Source organism: Cervus canadensis, chromosome 2 (assembly GCF_019320065.1).
Source record: "Cervus canadensis isolate Bull #8, Minnesota chromosome 2, ASM1932006v1, whole genome shotgun sequence".
Taxonomy (NCBI): Eukaryota; Metazoa; Chordata; class Mammalia; order Artiodactyla; family Cervidae; genus Cervus; species Cervus canadensis.
The window spans coordinates 20274525-20291155 of record NC_057387.1 but is presented as its reverse complement, the minus strand read 5'-3'; the positions used below and the strand labels follow the sequence as shown (position 1 = coordinate 20291155).

Genomic DNA, 16631 nt, shown 5'->3' with positions numbered 1-16631 from the left:
ATAATTTTGCTGACCATATGAAGGCATTTTCTCTGTAAAGTGACTGTTGCCAAGTTTTCTATTCAGTGTCTATTTATGACTGAGTTTATGAGTTATTTACGTATTTTGGATACTGATTTTTATTAACAGTTAGCCTAACCCATCACAGCTAAGATTTTCTCCTATGTTTTCCTCTAGAAATTGTAGAGTCTTAGATCTTATGTTTTAGTCTATGATACAAATTGAGTTAATGTTTATATGGTGTTAGGTAAAGGCCAAGTTTCAATTATTTCTGTATCAGTATCCAACAGTTTGATTACCATTTATTGGCAAGGTTATTTTGCGTCTGTTGAATTACCTAGACATCCTTGTTGGAAATCAGTTGACCATCTATGGTGTGGATCTATCTCTGGATGTTCTTTTATTGCATTGATCTCTGTGTCTTTTCTTGTGGGATAGCAACCTGTCTTAATTAGTGCAGCTCTATAATGCAATCCTACAATTCATTCAGCAATTTTGATTTATCTTTAATTTATAGTTGAGAATTGCATAGATATAAAATTTGAGGCCGTTAGGCCATCAGCAGTGTATGGCTGTCAAACTATGAATAAATAATGACAATCATTACTAAATCTTTGCATTCCAACCTCTCTGACCCCATTTGAAGGCAGTGTCTCCTTGATCACTGCCCTTTCTGTGGTTAATTTGCTCTGCCTTAGCACTCGCCAACTCCTCTCATTGTACAGTGTATCCCAGATACACACCCAAAGCTCACTCATTTCTTTGCTCAGGTCATTGCCCAAAAAGCCACTTTGGAAGAACTTTTCTCCAAATTTTCTCTCACACATACACACGCAAGACTATTATTTGTCTTCTGCATTTGGGTGTGTATGTGTAAAATGCCCAAGAATTCAGATGGAGAAGGACGTTGGTCATCATGATCATGTCCCTAGCATATAAGAGATGGCCTGGCATGTATCAATAATTAGGAAATATTTGTGTATATATTAATTTCTATGAGTACACTGAGTTGAATACATTCTTTCCTAAATTTCTCAGGTGAAGAAACTGAGGCTGACAGAATTCAGTTCTATTAAGGGTCCTACAAGGTAGAGAGATAGACTTGTTTGAAACCAATGAAAGAATTCCTTGATGGATCTGATCCAAAAGACATATTTCAGGCAAAGCTGAACTCGATGATGGAAAAGTCTAACTCTGAAAACCCAATGGGAGTAAAAGGAACACACAGAAGAATACCTGTAGTTGACAGGAGACATTAAAAACACAAAGTGCAAAAAAAAAAAAAAAAGAAAAACAGAAGAAGAAATGTGGGCTCCACTATGACACAGGCTTTATTGGAGAAGCAAAAGAATAGACACACTAAGTGCTCACAAGGTACAAGGTAGAGATCACAACCCAGATTATAGATAGGCACATGGCAAAGAGCCATCAGGAGATGATTCTGTGGCTCTTTATCCAACAAGGTGGTGTCAGCTTCAGGAATCCACCCTTTACTCTGTCAGCCGTTGGTCCCGGAGGGAGGTTAAGGAAGATGCAGTCCATCACCATGGACGAAGGGAGAGCAATGGAAGAGCCTGGATCTTGTTGTTTCTTGGTCCAGATGAAATCTGGTGCTGTTACTTCCACTTGGGTGGACACTTCTGCTCGCATGGTGGACATGGTGGGCATGGTGGGCATGGTGGGCATGGTGGCCCAGGAGGGCATTTCTGCTGGCTCACTGGAGGTGGGCATGGATGAGGTGGGCAAGGCTCATGGGACTTCTGTGTGCACACTTTTGGAGGAGGATGGCAGGGCTCCTTGACTTGATGCTGATGGTGATGCTGATGCTCATGCTGATGTGGATGTGGGTGCTGATGGTAAGACATCCCTCCTGGGTCGCAAGGAATCTGAAATACAAACAGACAGCATTGTTCACAACAGAATCCTCTTCTTCTATTAACAGGGAGTCCTATTCTACGACTCTCTAAAGAAAAAAATTACTTACACAAGTGCTGTGTGAATACAAACATACTCTGAAGAAGAATAATCAGGATGTGAAACTTGTAGCCCATCTCAAAACACATCTCTACTAACTTCTCCCATGAGATCTTGGTTGCTGGTCTAACTGACTTGACTGTTGTCTTCCGAGGAGAAATGCAAAGGCCCAAACTCAGCCTCAGTGGGAATGAAGGCTGAGAAGGCTTCATTTGCAATTAATGTAGTCTGCACTGAAACGACATCTCATCTCCCTTACTCTCCCTAGGTTAAGATTGTGCCATTGATTTCATTCCTCTCGTCACATTTAAGAGCACATTGAAGACTTCAAGAACAAGTACTGAAAACTACCCTAAATTCTCTTTACCTTCTTATTCCCATAGAGAGCACTAATTTGTTAAAATGCAGCCACTTCTACCCTAAGATTATACCCTCCCACACAAGTGCTAAAAACCTCTAAAATTGTACTCACCAGAGGCTTCAAAGAAGACCTATGACTGAGTATCACGAAGATAGCAGCAAGGTGATAGAGACTCCTTTTATAAGGACCAGGCAGCTCCACCCAGAGGGAACATCCCAGATCTGTCATGATGCACTTGTTTCCCACCCCAAATACCATGTGCTTGCAATCTCAAAAATACATTGCCACACTCATGCTGATATCACAAAACTCCATTGCCCATGGACTTCCTCACCCTTCACTGAGGGAGTGCAGAGTGAGTCACTCAATACATTGTCTCAAAGCCCCAGTGCCAATGTCATGCACCAGTTAGGAAATATGAGGAACTCTTTGACAATGGTACTGCTCCTCCATGGTTAGGATTGTGCTCCCCACATTCCCCAGCTCCCAAAGCATATGGTATGGAAAGCTTACTACCCCATTCCATTTCACCTTCAGCACCCAGCTTTGTCTCCCTCAGTGGTAATAACTAGGGTGTACTTACCGTACATATCTTAACTCCCACCCACAGTTTTTCCAAATTCCCCTTATACCATATTCTATTGATCTCTGGGCTTTTCTTGACAATTAAATGACTTAAACGTGGCCACAAAGTCTATCATGATTTTCCCGTACTAACAGTCTCATTTCAGTTGTGTTTTCACATGGCTCCATAATGGACTTGAACATTATGATCAAGGGAAACAAGGGACAACAAGGGACAACATGATCCCTCAGGTTTCTCAGCCATAAGCTCATAGACTGGGACCCCTTCATGAAACTCTAATTTTGCCGCCCCCTGACCATGAGTCATTTTTGGTCTAGTGTTGTTTGCTGCTGTTCTGTTGCTCATTCGTGTCCGACTCTTTGCAACCCCATGGACTGCAGCACGCCAGACTTCCTTGTCCTTCACTATCTCCCAGAGTTTGCTCAACTCATGTCCATTGACTCAGTGATGCCATCCAACCATCTCACCCTCTGTCATCCCCTTCTCCTCCTGCCTTCAATCTTTCCCAACATCAAAGTCTTTTCCAATGAGTTGGCTCCTCACATCAGGAGGTCAAAATATTGGAGCTTCAGCTTCAATATCAGTCCTTCCAAGGAATATTCAGAGTCGATTTCCTTTAGGATTGACTGGTTTGATCTCCTTGCTGTCCAAGGGGCTCTCATGTGTCTCCTCCAACACCACAGTTCAAAAGCATCAGTTCTTCAGTGCTCAGCCTTCTTTATGGTCCAACTCTGACATCCATACATGACTACTGGGAAAACCATAACTTTGAGTATGGTACCTTTGTCACCAAAGTGATGTCTCTGCTTTTTGATACACTGTCTAGGTTTGGTATAGTTTTCTTCCCATGAGCAAGCGTCTTTTAATTTCATGACTGCAGTCTCAGTCCTCAGTGATTTTGGAGCCCAAGAAAATAAAGTCTGTCACTATTTTCATTTTTTTCCCCATCTATTTCCCATGAAGTGATGGGATCAAACACTATGATCTTAGTTTTTTGAATGTGTAGTTTTAAGCCAACTTTTTCACTCTCCTCTTTCACTTTCATCAAGAGGATCTTTAGTTCATTTTTTCTTTCTGCCCCAAGGGTGGTGTCATTGCATACTTGAGGTTATTGATATTTCTCCTGGAAATCTTGATTCCAGCTTGTACTTCATCCAGCCCAGCAGTGTGCATGATGTACTCTGTATATAAGTTAAATGAGCAGGGTAACAATATACTGCCTTTACTTACTCCTTTCCCTACTTTGAACCAGTTCATTTTTCCTCGTCCGGTTATTACTGTTGCTTGTCTGCTGTTTCTCGGCCTACTAGGAACCCAAATTCCTCTCATCTCATTATCTTCAAAATTGTCTCAATATCTGGACTGTATCCATTTAGAAGCTTTTCCACGAGTACCGCTCAAATATCAGGTGCTAATTTACACTACAGCTGTTAATTCAGTCAACTCTATCAGGCCCTTTTTTGAAATGACATTTGGTGTGTTTTCAGACTTTCTTAGTACACCCAGGGAATGAAGCTCTATGAATCATTCATTCCACCATTCAATCATTGGATATTTTTCCCTAAATAAATAAATGATGGGTGACATAGAATCCATTGGTAATTTATTAGTATAATTTGTTGAACCACAGAGTGATAATAACAAATTAAATAAATAATACCTTTACTTGATATATTAATAATAATAATAATAAAGTAAGCATCATAATAATAAGGAAATAACACTTCAGCTAATAATTTGCACTATGCTTTCCAGGGAAAACTTGAGTGCCTTAGCTATGCAGACATTCATGCACACCAGTACTGTGTGACATTAAATATTTACCAACCTCCCTGAAGATCAGTTTATTTACACAGATGTAATTAGAGATGAAAACTATACCTGCCTCAAAATTTTGCTATAAAAACAACAAAATGCCTACTGTAAGGCACATTACATGATCGGTCCTATGGAAATATGAGCCCCCGTATATCTGATAAGGGGTTAATTTCCAAAATATATAAGAAACTTCTATGACATAATGGCAAAAAATTTAGCAGCTTTTATTTTAAATATGCAAGGGATTTGAAGAGAGTTCTGTTTACAGAAGACATATTAAAAAGGAGTTTAATATCACTACTGATCATCAAGGATATGAAAATCAAACACACAGTGACATATCACTTCACACCTGTTAGAATGACTGTAATCAGAAAAACACGAAGTCCTAGCAAAAGTTGGTGAGGTTGTGAAGCAAATAAGGATATTTTAACCTGTTAGTGGGATGGTAAGGGGTACTCAACCATTAAGGGGTACTGGGGAAATGGACACATTTTCAATAGGTTTCCCATATTTGTCTACATTTGCTTCTTTTTGTCCCCCTTCTCTACAAGGATGGTGTTTTAAAAAATTATTGCACATTTAATTGTTGTGAACAATATGAATGTTACTCAAACGTTAAAAAATAGAAAACAGAACTACCGTATGTATTACCCATTCCACATTTGTGTATTTATCCAAGATAATTTAAATCAGGGTCTCAAAGACATATGAGCACTTTCAAGTTCACTGCAGCAGTACCCACAGTAACCAAGATGTGTTAACAACCTAAATGTCCATCAACAGATGAATGGATAAATAAACTGTAGTCTATACATACAATGGATTATTATTCCTCCTTAAAAAGAAGGAAATCCTGTCATATGAGACAACATGGATCAACCTGGAAGACATTCCGCGAAGAGAAGTAAGCCAGACACAGGAGGACAAACACTGCATGAATCCCCTTATATGAGGTATTGAAAACAGTCCAACTCATGGAAGTAAAAGGGCACATGGGCACATGTCCTGAATAAATTGTGATAAAAAGACAAATGTACCCCAGTGTTCATTGCATACAGCTGCTATGGAGAACAGTATGGAGACCCTTAAAAAATTAGGAATAAAATTACCGTATGGCCCAGCAATCCCTGGGGATACTTCTCTGGGCATATGCCCTGAGAAAATTGTAATTCAAAAAGGCATATGTACTCCAGTGTTCATTGCAGCACTGTTTCCAACAGCCAGGACATGGAAGCAACCTAGATGTCTGTCAACAAATGAATGGGTAAAGAAGTAGTTGTACATATATACAATGGAATGTTACTCAGCTATAGAAACAAACAGATAGGAGTGCAGTTTAACTGAGGTGGACAAATCTAAAGCCTGTTACACAGTGTGAATCAGTCAGAAAGAGAAAAACAAATATCGCATTTTAACACATATATATGAAATCTAGACAAATGGTGCTAATGAACGTATTTGCAGAGCAGGAATAGAAATGCAGATGTGGAGTACAGGACTTCTGAACACAGAAAGAAAAAGAGAGAGTGGGATGAATTGAGAGAGTAGCATTGCACATGCATCACCATGTGTAATATAAATGGCTAATAGAAAGTTGCTGAATAGGATAGGGAGCTCAGCCTTGGGCTCTGTGATGATCTAGAAGGATGGGATGCGGAGGAGTGGGGTGAAAGTGAGGCTCAAAGTGGAAGGGATATATGTGTACTTAAAGCTGACCCACATTTTTGTATGGCAGAAAGCACCACAATATTGTGGAGCAGTTATCCTTTAATTAAAAATAAATTTCAAAAGAAGAGATGTGAGCTCTAAAAGGCAGCAAAACTAATACAAATTATGAATAACTACTCACAATAACCAAATAATGTGAAACGTGCCCCAAAATGTGATTAAAGTAGGATTGTTTAGAGTGAGGGCCCCCTCCCCGAGACCCTTGACCTGCCCCTCTGTGTCTTCAAGCTGACATCACTGCTAATTCTAAGGCTTCAGTCTGAAGGCAATTTCAGAATCCACACCTTCTTACTAGTAAGAAAGGTCCTCCCACTGCCTGAGGGAACATTTCATGCTTTGTGCTCTCTCCTGACAGAAGGCTGTGTGGTGTCTGCACTGTTCCTTGATTGGGTTGATGTGGTTAAGAAAAAAAAAAAAAAAATCAGTGACATAACCTGGGCATTTGAAGAGGTAGGAACTTTTTTAGATTGAGCCCTGGTCCTGATCCCAAAATGAGGACAGCTGTTCTGAGATTCCACAGTGGAGTAACCAAGATCACTGTTAGGAAACAGACATCCTTCAGGGATCCTAGAAGGAACAGGGATGTCTTGGGATGGGTCAGGTTTTTTCACAACATTTTTTTTCATGTTGAAGTGTTAGGAACTAGGTGGGCCTGCTGGAGCAAGAGAATTATCTAAGGAACATGTGACTTAGAACAGTTCTACCAACATAATTTTAAACTTCCTCTTCTTGCCTCATGAATGACTAATGGATTCCAAAGCTATTTTTTACCAATAAATTTTATGGGCTGTCACTTATGTTCGATAAATGAAGGAGGATCAGGCTTTCTTAAAATAAAAAAAAAAGAGTGCTTAATGAGGTTACTGACATGGAAAGAGAAATAATTAATTCCTGATACACAGAGAAAATGTCTAAAAGACAGGTGAGACTCACTTTTTTCAAATAATGGATAATCAAAGCATCTGTAGCAAATAAAACTCTAAATAGCTACATGTAAAAGCTCCGTGAAGGCTTGCTAGATTTTACTTAGAACCTAGTAATAGTGGTTATCTAGGAGAGAACTTGACTGTCTGGGGGATGAGTGGAAGAGAGACTAAATGAGACATGAGGCAAAGAAGAAATCATCAGCAAATATACATGCTCGAAGAGGAAGGAGTGATGCCAAGGGAAAGTATTTTTTGAACCTACAGTTTAACATGGAGCCAAACTATTCATCAAATATGAATAAAATAAAATTCATTTGTTCCTTTTCCAGGAAATCTTCCCAACCCAGAGATCAAACCAAGGTCAAACCTCTTTCTACATTGTAGCTTCCTGAAAACAATTAAATTCTCTCAGCCTCAGTTTCCCTATTTGTAAAAAAGTAGAAGAGAATGTATTCAACTCAGTGTACTCATAGAAATTAATTTATTCACAAATGTTTCCTGATTATTAACACATGCCGTGCAGTAAATACATGCTGTTAACTGTTAACATGAGTATGGTGAACAAAGTTCCTGTCTGTGTAAATTCTGGAGTGAATTTCACACACACACACACACACAATCCAGCTTGTTATTCTTCCAACCTGCGGTTTCCCATGATGTACTCTGCATATAAATTAAATATTTAGGATAACAATAATACTCCTTTGTCATACTCCTTTCCCAATTTTGAACCAGTCAGCTGCTTCATGTCCAGTTCTGACTGTTGCTCTTGACCTGCATGCAGTTTCTCAGGAGACAGGTAAGGTAGTCTGGTACTCCCACCTCATTAAGAATTTTCTATGGTTTGTTGTGATCCGCATGATCAAAGGTTTTAGCATAGTGAATGAAGCAGAAGTACATATTTTTCTGGAATTCCCTTGATTTCTCCACGATCCAGTGATGGTTGGCAATTTGGTCTCTGGTTCCTCTGCCTTTTTAAAACACAGATTGTACATCTGGAAGTTCTGGGTTCACATTTGATGAAGCCTAGGTTGAAGGACTTTAAACCTAACCTGGTAGCATGTGAAATGAGAGTAATTGTAAGGTAGTATGAACATGATTTGGCCTTACCCTTCTTTGTGATTGGAATGAATAATGACCTTTCCCAGTGCTGTGGCCACTGCTGATGTCTCCAAATTTACTGACATATTAGTGCAGTGTTTTAACAGCACTATCTTTTAGGATTTAAATAGGTCAGCTGGAGTTCGGTCACCACCATTGTCTTCGTTTGTAATAATGCTTCCTAGGGCCCACTTGACTTCACACTCCAGAATGTCCAACTCTAAGTGAGTGATCACACCATCGTGGTTAATTGGTATCATTAAGACTTCTTTTGTATAGCTTTTATGTATATTCTTGTCACTTTTTCTTAATCTGTTCTGCTTCTGTTAGGGCCTTATTGTGTCTGCCCTTTATCCTGCCCATCCTTGCGTGAATAGTCCCCAGGATATCTCCAATTATCTGGAAGACATCTCTATTCATTCCCATTCTATTGTTTTTCTCTATTACTTTGCACACTTCACTTAAAGGGCTTTCTTATCTCCCCTTGCTCTTCTCTGAAACTCTGTCTACAGTTGGGTATAGCTTTCCCTTTCCCCCTTGCCTTACTCTTCTCATATTTCCAAAACCTCCTCAGACAACCACTCTGCCTTCTTGCATTTCTTTTTCTTTGGAATGGTTTTGGTCACTACCTCCTATATAAAGTTACAAACTTCTGTCCATAGTTATTCAGGCACTCTGTCTATCATATCTCATCCCTTGAATCTATCCATCCTCTCCAGTGTATAATCATAAGGGATCTGATTTAGGTCATACCTGAATGGCCTAATGGTTTTCCCTACTTTCTTCACTTTAAACCTGAATTTTGCAATAAGGAACTCATGATCTCAGCCACAGTCATCTCTGTGTCTTGTTTTTGCTGACAGTATAGAGCTTCTCCATCTTGAAGTGCAAAGAACATAATCAATCTTGTTTCAGCATTGACCTTTGGTGATATCCATGTGTGGAGCTATTTCTTGGGTTGTTGGAAAAGTGTGTCTGCTATGATCAGCCTGTTCCCTTGATGAAACTCTCTTTCCTTTGCCCTGCTTCACTTTGTACTCCAAGGTCAAACTTGCCTGTTATTCCGGGTATCTCCTGATTTCCTACTTTTGCATTCCAAATCCCTATGATGAAAAGGATGTCTTCTCTGGTGCTAGTTCTAGGCATTGTAGGTGTTCACAGAACCAGTCAACTTCAACTTCGTGCACATCAGTGGTTGGGGTGTAGACTTGAATTACAGTGATGTTGAATGGTCTTCCTTGGAAATGAACTGAGATCATTCTGCTGTTTTTGAGGTTGGGTCCAAGTACCGAATTTTGGACTCTTGAGGGCTACTATGAGGGCTGCTCCATTTCTTCTAAAGGACTCTTGCCCACAGTGGTAGATATAATGGTCATCTGAATGAAATTCACCCATTTCTGTCCACTTTAGGTCAATGATTCTTACAATGTTGATGTTCAACCTTACCATCTCCTGCTTGACTGCATCCAATTTTCCTTGATTCATGGATCTAGTATTCCAGGTTCTTAAGCAATATTGCTCTTTACAGCATTGGATTAGAAGTTTGGGATTTTTAGCCCCTGCCTCTAATTTTAATGAGGAGAGAGGTGGGCTGAAAATGAGGCCGTCATAAACATCTCAGTCTTGGGGTTTGAAGTTCTTCTGGGTTGTTGAAAATTAGAGGTGCAGGGAGAGTGGCACACCTGGAGAGTGCATGGAAGCACCACAGCCCTGGCCACATACCTTGCCCTGTGTGTTTTGTCTGTTTGGTACTCATCTGTATCCTGTACCATATCATTTTACAATAGAGCAGTGAGTGCATGTAAAGAATTTTCTTTGGTTCTGTGAGCTACTCTAGCAAAGTAATCTAACCTAAGGAGGAGGTCACTGAAACCTCCCATCTGTAACTAGTTGGTCAGAAGCTCAGGTGACAAACTGGACTTTTGACTGGTGTCTTAAGTGGTGATGGGGGTCTGTCATAGAGGACTGAACAGTTAACCTATGGAATCTGATACTGTCTCCAGATAAAGAGTATCAGAATTAAGTTGAATTGTGAATACCCAGCTAGTGTTCAAGAATTGTTCAGTGGTTAGTGGAACCCTCACCATACTTCTAGTGCAGGAATTTGGTGCACAGTTTTTATCTTTTTCTTTTTTTCTTATTAATACAGTATTTATTTGTCTTCCTTCTGTCAAGCCCTGAGCCAACCACTTTCCCCTGCTGCCTGGGGAGATACAGGAAAAGGGACAAACAGGGCAGACGAGACATGGGAAAAGAACCATGGGAGGTGGAAATGGCTCCCTCACATGGCAAAGAAGGGAGAAAGGCTGCCATCAGGCAAAAGGGCCCAATGGCCCCTGCGAGGGCAAAGCCCACCCAGAATGGCACAGGAGAAGAGCAGCTGCTTTAGAGAAGGGTTCCTGGCATAACCAATGAGGAGACTCCCAAACACAGTCCCACTTCCAGCTCCGAAACCAGCCACCGCAGCCCTGGCAGCCCCAGCTCCAAAGAACTTGGCTGCTGCGTCTATGCCCCTTGAAATGGCACTGGTTTGGAAGCTGCAGCTAGTAGTAAGTGAGGTGGTCGGGGGGCGAGGGGCTGCCAAGCTGCGATGGCTCTCATCTCTCAGTGTCTCTCGTCATCTTAGCACCACAGCAGCAGTGATCGGCTCGATAGTGTAGAGGTTCTCCTGACCAAGGAGGGGGTGGAGACGAACTTGGCACAAGCTTACCCTTTCAGGGAAAGAAAGGCTGCAGCAGAAGAGCTGCTCCCAGTGCAGAGAAGACCCACAATTTTTATCTTCATCTCTAAAAATTGTGTTCTTAATTAGGAAATATGAAACACTGATTTAATATTGGTGATATATATTAATTCACCATTCTAGCAAGAGATTTCAAATTCAATTTCTTAATTTTGCTAGGTATGAAAGGAAACAAATAAGTGTAAATATAAATAGTTTTAACAACTTTAATCTAGTGGGTATGTATAAATTGTGCATTCAAAAATCAGAGTACATGTATATTGCACATAAAAGCTATACAAAAGAAGTCTTAATGATACCAATTAACCACGATGGTGTGATCACTCACTTAGAGTTGGACATTCTGGAGTGTGAAGTCAAGTGGGCCCTAGGAAGCATTATTACAAACGAAGACAATGGTGGTGACCGAACTCCAGCTGACCTATTTAAATCCTAAAAGATAGTGCTGTTAAAACACTGCACTAATATGTCAGTAAATTTGGAGACATCAGCAGTGGCCACAGCACTGGGAAAGGTCATTATTCATTCCAATCACAAAGAAGGGTAAGGCCAAATCATGTTCATACTACCTTACAATTACTCTCATTTCACATGCTACCAGGTTAGGTTTAAAGTCCTTCAACCTAGGCTTCATCAAATGTGAACCCAGAACTTCCAGATGTACAATCTGTGTTTTAAAAAGGCAGAGGAACCAGAGACCAAATTGCCAACCATCACTGGATCGTGGAGAAATCAAGGGAATTCCAGAAAAATATGTACTTCTGCTTCATTCACTATGCTAAAACCTTTGATCATGCGGATCACAACAAACCATAGAAAATTCTTAATGAGGTGGGAGTACCAGACTACCTTACCTGTCTCCTGAGAAACTGCATGCAGGTCAAGAGCAACAGTCAGAACTGGACATGAAGCAGCTGACTGGTTCAAAATTGGGAAAGGAGTATGACAAAGGAGTATTATTGTTATCCTAAATATTTAATTTATATGCAGAGTACATCATGGGAAACCGCAGGTTGGAAGAATAACAAGCTGGATTGTGTGTGTGTGTGTGTGTGAAATTCACTCCAGAATTTACACAGACAGGAACTTTGTTCACCATACTCATGTTAACAGTTAACAGCATGTATTTACTGCACGGCATGTGTTAATAATCAGGAAACATTTGTGAATAAATTAATTTCTATGAGTACACTGAGTTGAATACATTCTCTTCTACTTTTTTACAAATAGGGAAACTGAGGCTGAGAGAATTTAATTGTTTTCAGGAAGCTACAATGTAGAAAGAGGTTTGACCTTGGTTTGATCTCTGGGTTGGGAAGATTTCCTGGAAAAGGAACAAATGAATTTTATTTTATTCATATTTGATGAATAGTTTGGCTCCATGTTAAACTGTAGGTTCAAAAAATACTTTCCCTTGGCATCACTCCTTCCTCTTCGAGCATGTATATTTGCTGATGATTTCTTCTTTGCCTCATGTCTCATTTAGTCTCTCTTCCACTCATCCCCCAGACAGTCAAGTTCTCTCCTAGATAACCACTATTACTAGGTTCTAAGTAAAATCTAGCAAGCCTTCACGGAGCTTTTACATGTAGCTATTTAGAGTTTTATTTGCTACAGATGCTTTGATTATCCATTATTTGAAAAAAGTGAGTCTCACCTGTCTTTTAGACATTTTCTCTGTGTATCAGGAATTAATTATTTCTCTTTCCATGTCAGTAACCTCATTAAGCACTCTTTTTTTTTTATTTTAAGAAAGCCTGATCCTCCTTCATTTATCGAACATAAGTGACAGCCCATAAAATTTATTGGTAAAAAATAGCTTTGGAATCCATTAGTCATTCATGAGGCAAGAAGAGGAAGTTTAAAATTATGTTGGTAGAACTGTTCTAAGTCACATGTTCCTTAGATAATTCTCTTGCTCCAGCAGGCCCACCTAGTTCCTAACACTTCAACATGAAAAAAAATGTTGTGAAAAAACCTGACCCATCCCAAGACATCCCTGTTCCTTCTAGGATCCCTGAAGGATGTCTGTTTCCTAACAGTGATCTTGGTTACTCCACTGTGGAATCTCAGAACAGCTGTCCTCATTTTGGGATCAGGACCAGGGCTCAATCTAAAAAAGTTCCTACCTCTTCAAATGCCCAGGTTATGTCACTGATTTTTTTTTTTTTTTTCTTAACCACATCAACCCAATCAAGGAACAGTGCAGACACCACACAGCCTTCTGTCAGGAGAGAGCACAAAGCATGAAATGTTCCCTCAGGCAGTGGGAGGACCTTTCTTACTAGTAAGAAGGTGTGGATTCTGAAATTGCCTTCAGACTGAAGCCTTAGAATTAGCAGTGATGTCAGCTTGAAGACACAGAGGGGCAGGTCAAGGGTCTCGGGGAGGGGGCCCTCACTCTAAACAATCCTACTTTAATCACATTTTGGGGCACGTTTCACATTATTTGGTTATTGTGAGTAGTTATTCATAATTTGTATTAGTTTTGCTGCCTTTTAGAGCTCACATCTCTTCTTTTGAAATTTATTTTTAATTAAAGGATAACTGCTCCACAATATTGTGGTGCTTTCTGCCATACAAAAATGTGGGTCAGCTTTAAGTACACATATATCCCTTCCACTTTGAGCCTCACTTTCACCCCACTCCTCCGCATCCCATCCTTCTAGATCATCACAGAGCCCAAGGCTGAGCTCCCTATCCTATTCAGCAACTTTCTATTAGCCATTTATATTACACATGGTGATGCATGTGCAATGCTACTCTCTCAATTCATCCCACTCTCTCTTTTTCTTTCTGTGTTCAGAAGTCCTGTACTCCACATCTGCATTTCTATTCCTGCTCTGCAAATACGTTCATTAGCACCATTTGTCTAGATTTCATATATATGTGTTAAAATGCGATATTTGTTTTTCTCTTTCTGACTGATTCACACTGTGTAACAGGCTTTAGATTTGTCCACCTCAGTTAAACTGCACTCCTATCTGTTTGTTTCTATAGCTGAGTAACATTCCATTGTATATATGTACAACTACTTCTTTACCCATTCATTTGTTGACAGACATCTAGGTTGCTTCCATGTCCTGGCTGTTGGAAACAGTGCTGCAATGAACACTGGAGTACATATGCCTTTTTGAATTACAATTTTCTCAGGGCATATGCCCAGAGAAGTATCCCCAGGGATTGCTGGGCCATACGGTAATTTTATTCCTAATTTTTTAAGGGTCTCCATACTGTTCTCCATAGCAGCTGTATGCAATGAACACTGGGGTACATTTGTCTTTTTATCACAATTTATTCAGGACATGTGCCCATGTGCCCTTTTACTTCCATGAGTTGGACTGTTTTCAATACCTCATATAAGGGGATTCATGCAGTGTTTGTCCTCCTGTGTCTGGCTTACTTCTCTTCGCGGAATGTCTTCCAGGTTGATCCATGTTGTCTCATATGACAGGATTTCCTTCTTTTTAAGGAGGAATAATAATCCATTGTATGTATAGACTACAGTTTATTTATCCATTCATCTGTTGATGGACATTTAGGTTGTTAACACATCTTGGTTACTGTGGGTACTGCTGCAGTGAACTTGAAAGTGCTCATATGTCTTTGAGACCCTGATTTAAATTATCTTGGATAAATACACAAATGTGGAATGGGTAATACATACGGTAGTTCTGTTTTCTATTTTTTAACGTTTGAGTAACATTCATATTGTTCACAACAATTAAATGTGCAATAATTTTTTAAAACACCATCCTTGTAGAGAAGGGGGACAAAAAGAAGCAAATGTAGACAAATATGGGAAACCTATTGAAAATGTGTCCATTTCCCCAGTACCCCTTAATGGTTGAGTACCCCTTACCATCCCACTAACAGGTTAAAATATCCTTATTTGCTTCACAACCTCACCAACTTTTGCTAGGACTTCGTGTTTTTCTGATTACAGTCATTCTAACAGGTGTGAAGTGATATGTCACTGTGTGTTTGATTTTCATATCCTTGATGATCAGTAGTGATATTAAACTCCTTTTTAATATGTCTTCTGTAAACAGAACTCTCTTCAAATCCCTTGCATATTTAAAATAAAAGCTGCTAAATTTTTTGCCATTATGTCATAGAAGTTTCTTATATATTTTGGAAATTAACCCCTTATCAGATATACGGGGGCTCATATTTCCATAGGACCGATCATGTAATGTGCCTTACAGTAGGCATTTTGTTGTTTTTATAGCAAAATTTTGAGGCAGGTATAGTTTTCATCTCTAATTACATCTGTGTAAATAAACTGATCTTCAGGGAGGTTGGTAAATATTTAATGTCACACAGTACTGGTGTGCATGAATGTCTGCATAGCTAAGGCACTCAAGTTTTCCCTGGAAAGCATAGTGCAAATTATTAGCTGAAGTGTTATTTCCTTATTATTATGATGCTTACTTTATTATTATTATTATTAATATATCAAGTAAAGGTATTATTTATTTAATTTGTTATTATCACTCTGTGGTTCAACAAATTATACTAATAAATTACCAATGGATTCTATGTCACCCATCATTTATTTATTTAGGGAAAAATATCCAATGATTGAATGGTGGAATGAATGATTCATAGAGCTTCATTCCCTGGGTGTACTAAGAAAGTCTGAAAACACACCAAATGTCATTTCAAAAAAGGGCCTGATAGAGTTGACTGAATTAACAGCTGTAGTGTAAATTAGCACCTGATATTTGAGCGGTACTCGTGGAAAAGCTTCTAAATGGATACAGTCCAGATATTGAGACAATTTTGAAGATAATGAGATGAGAGGAATTTGGGTTCCTAGTAGGCCGAGAAACAGCAGACAAGCAACAGTAATAACCGGACGAGGAAAAATGAACTGGTTCAAAGTAGGGAAAGGAGTAAGTAAAGGCAGTATATTGTTACCCTGCTCATTTAACTTATATACAGAGTACATCATGCACACTGCTGGGCTGGATGAAGTACAAGCTGGAATCAAGATTTCCAGGAGAAATATCAATAACCTCAAGTATGCAATGACACCACCCTTGGGGCAGAAAGAAAAAATGAACTAAAGATCCTCTTGATGAAAGTGAAAGAGGAGAGTGAAAAAGTTGGCTTAAAACTACACATTCAAAAAACTAAGATCATAGTGTTTGATCCCATCACTTCATGGGAAATAGATGGGGAAAAAAATGAAAATAGTGACAGACTTTATTTTCTTGGGCTCCAAAATCACTGAGGACTGAGACTGCAGTCATGAAATTAAAAGACGCTTGCTCATGGGAAGAAAACTATACCAAACCTAGACAGTGTATCAAAAAGCAGAGACATCACTTTGGTGACAAAGGTACCATACTCAAAGTTATGGTTTTCCCAGTAGTCATGTATGGATGT

The 16631-nt window shown here is 39.5% G+C and overlaps 1 pseudogene; it reads right to left on the bottom strand.

The window, feature by feature from the left end:
- Positions 1 to 1827: 1827 nt before the first annotated feature.
- Positions 1828 to 14674, bottom strand: LOC122428492 (annotated as a pseudogene).
- Between the last annotated feature and the right edge of the window lie 1957 nt (positions 14675 to 16631).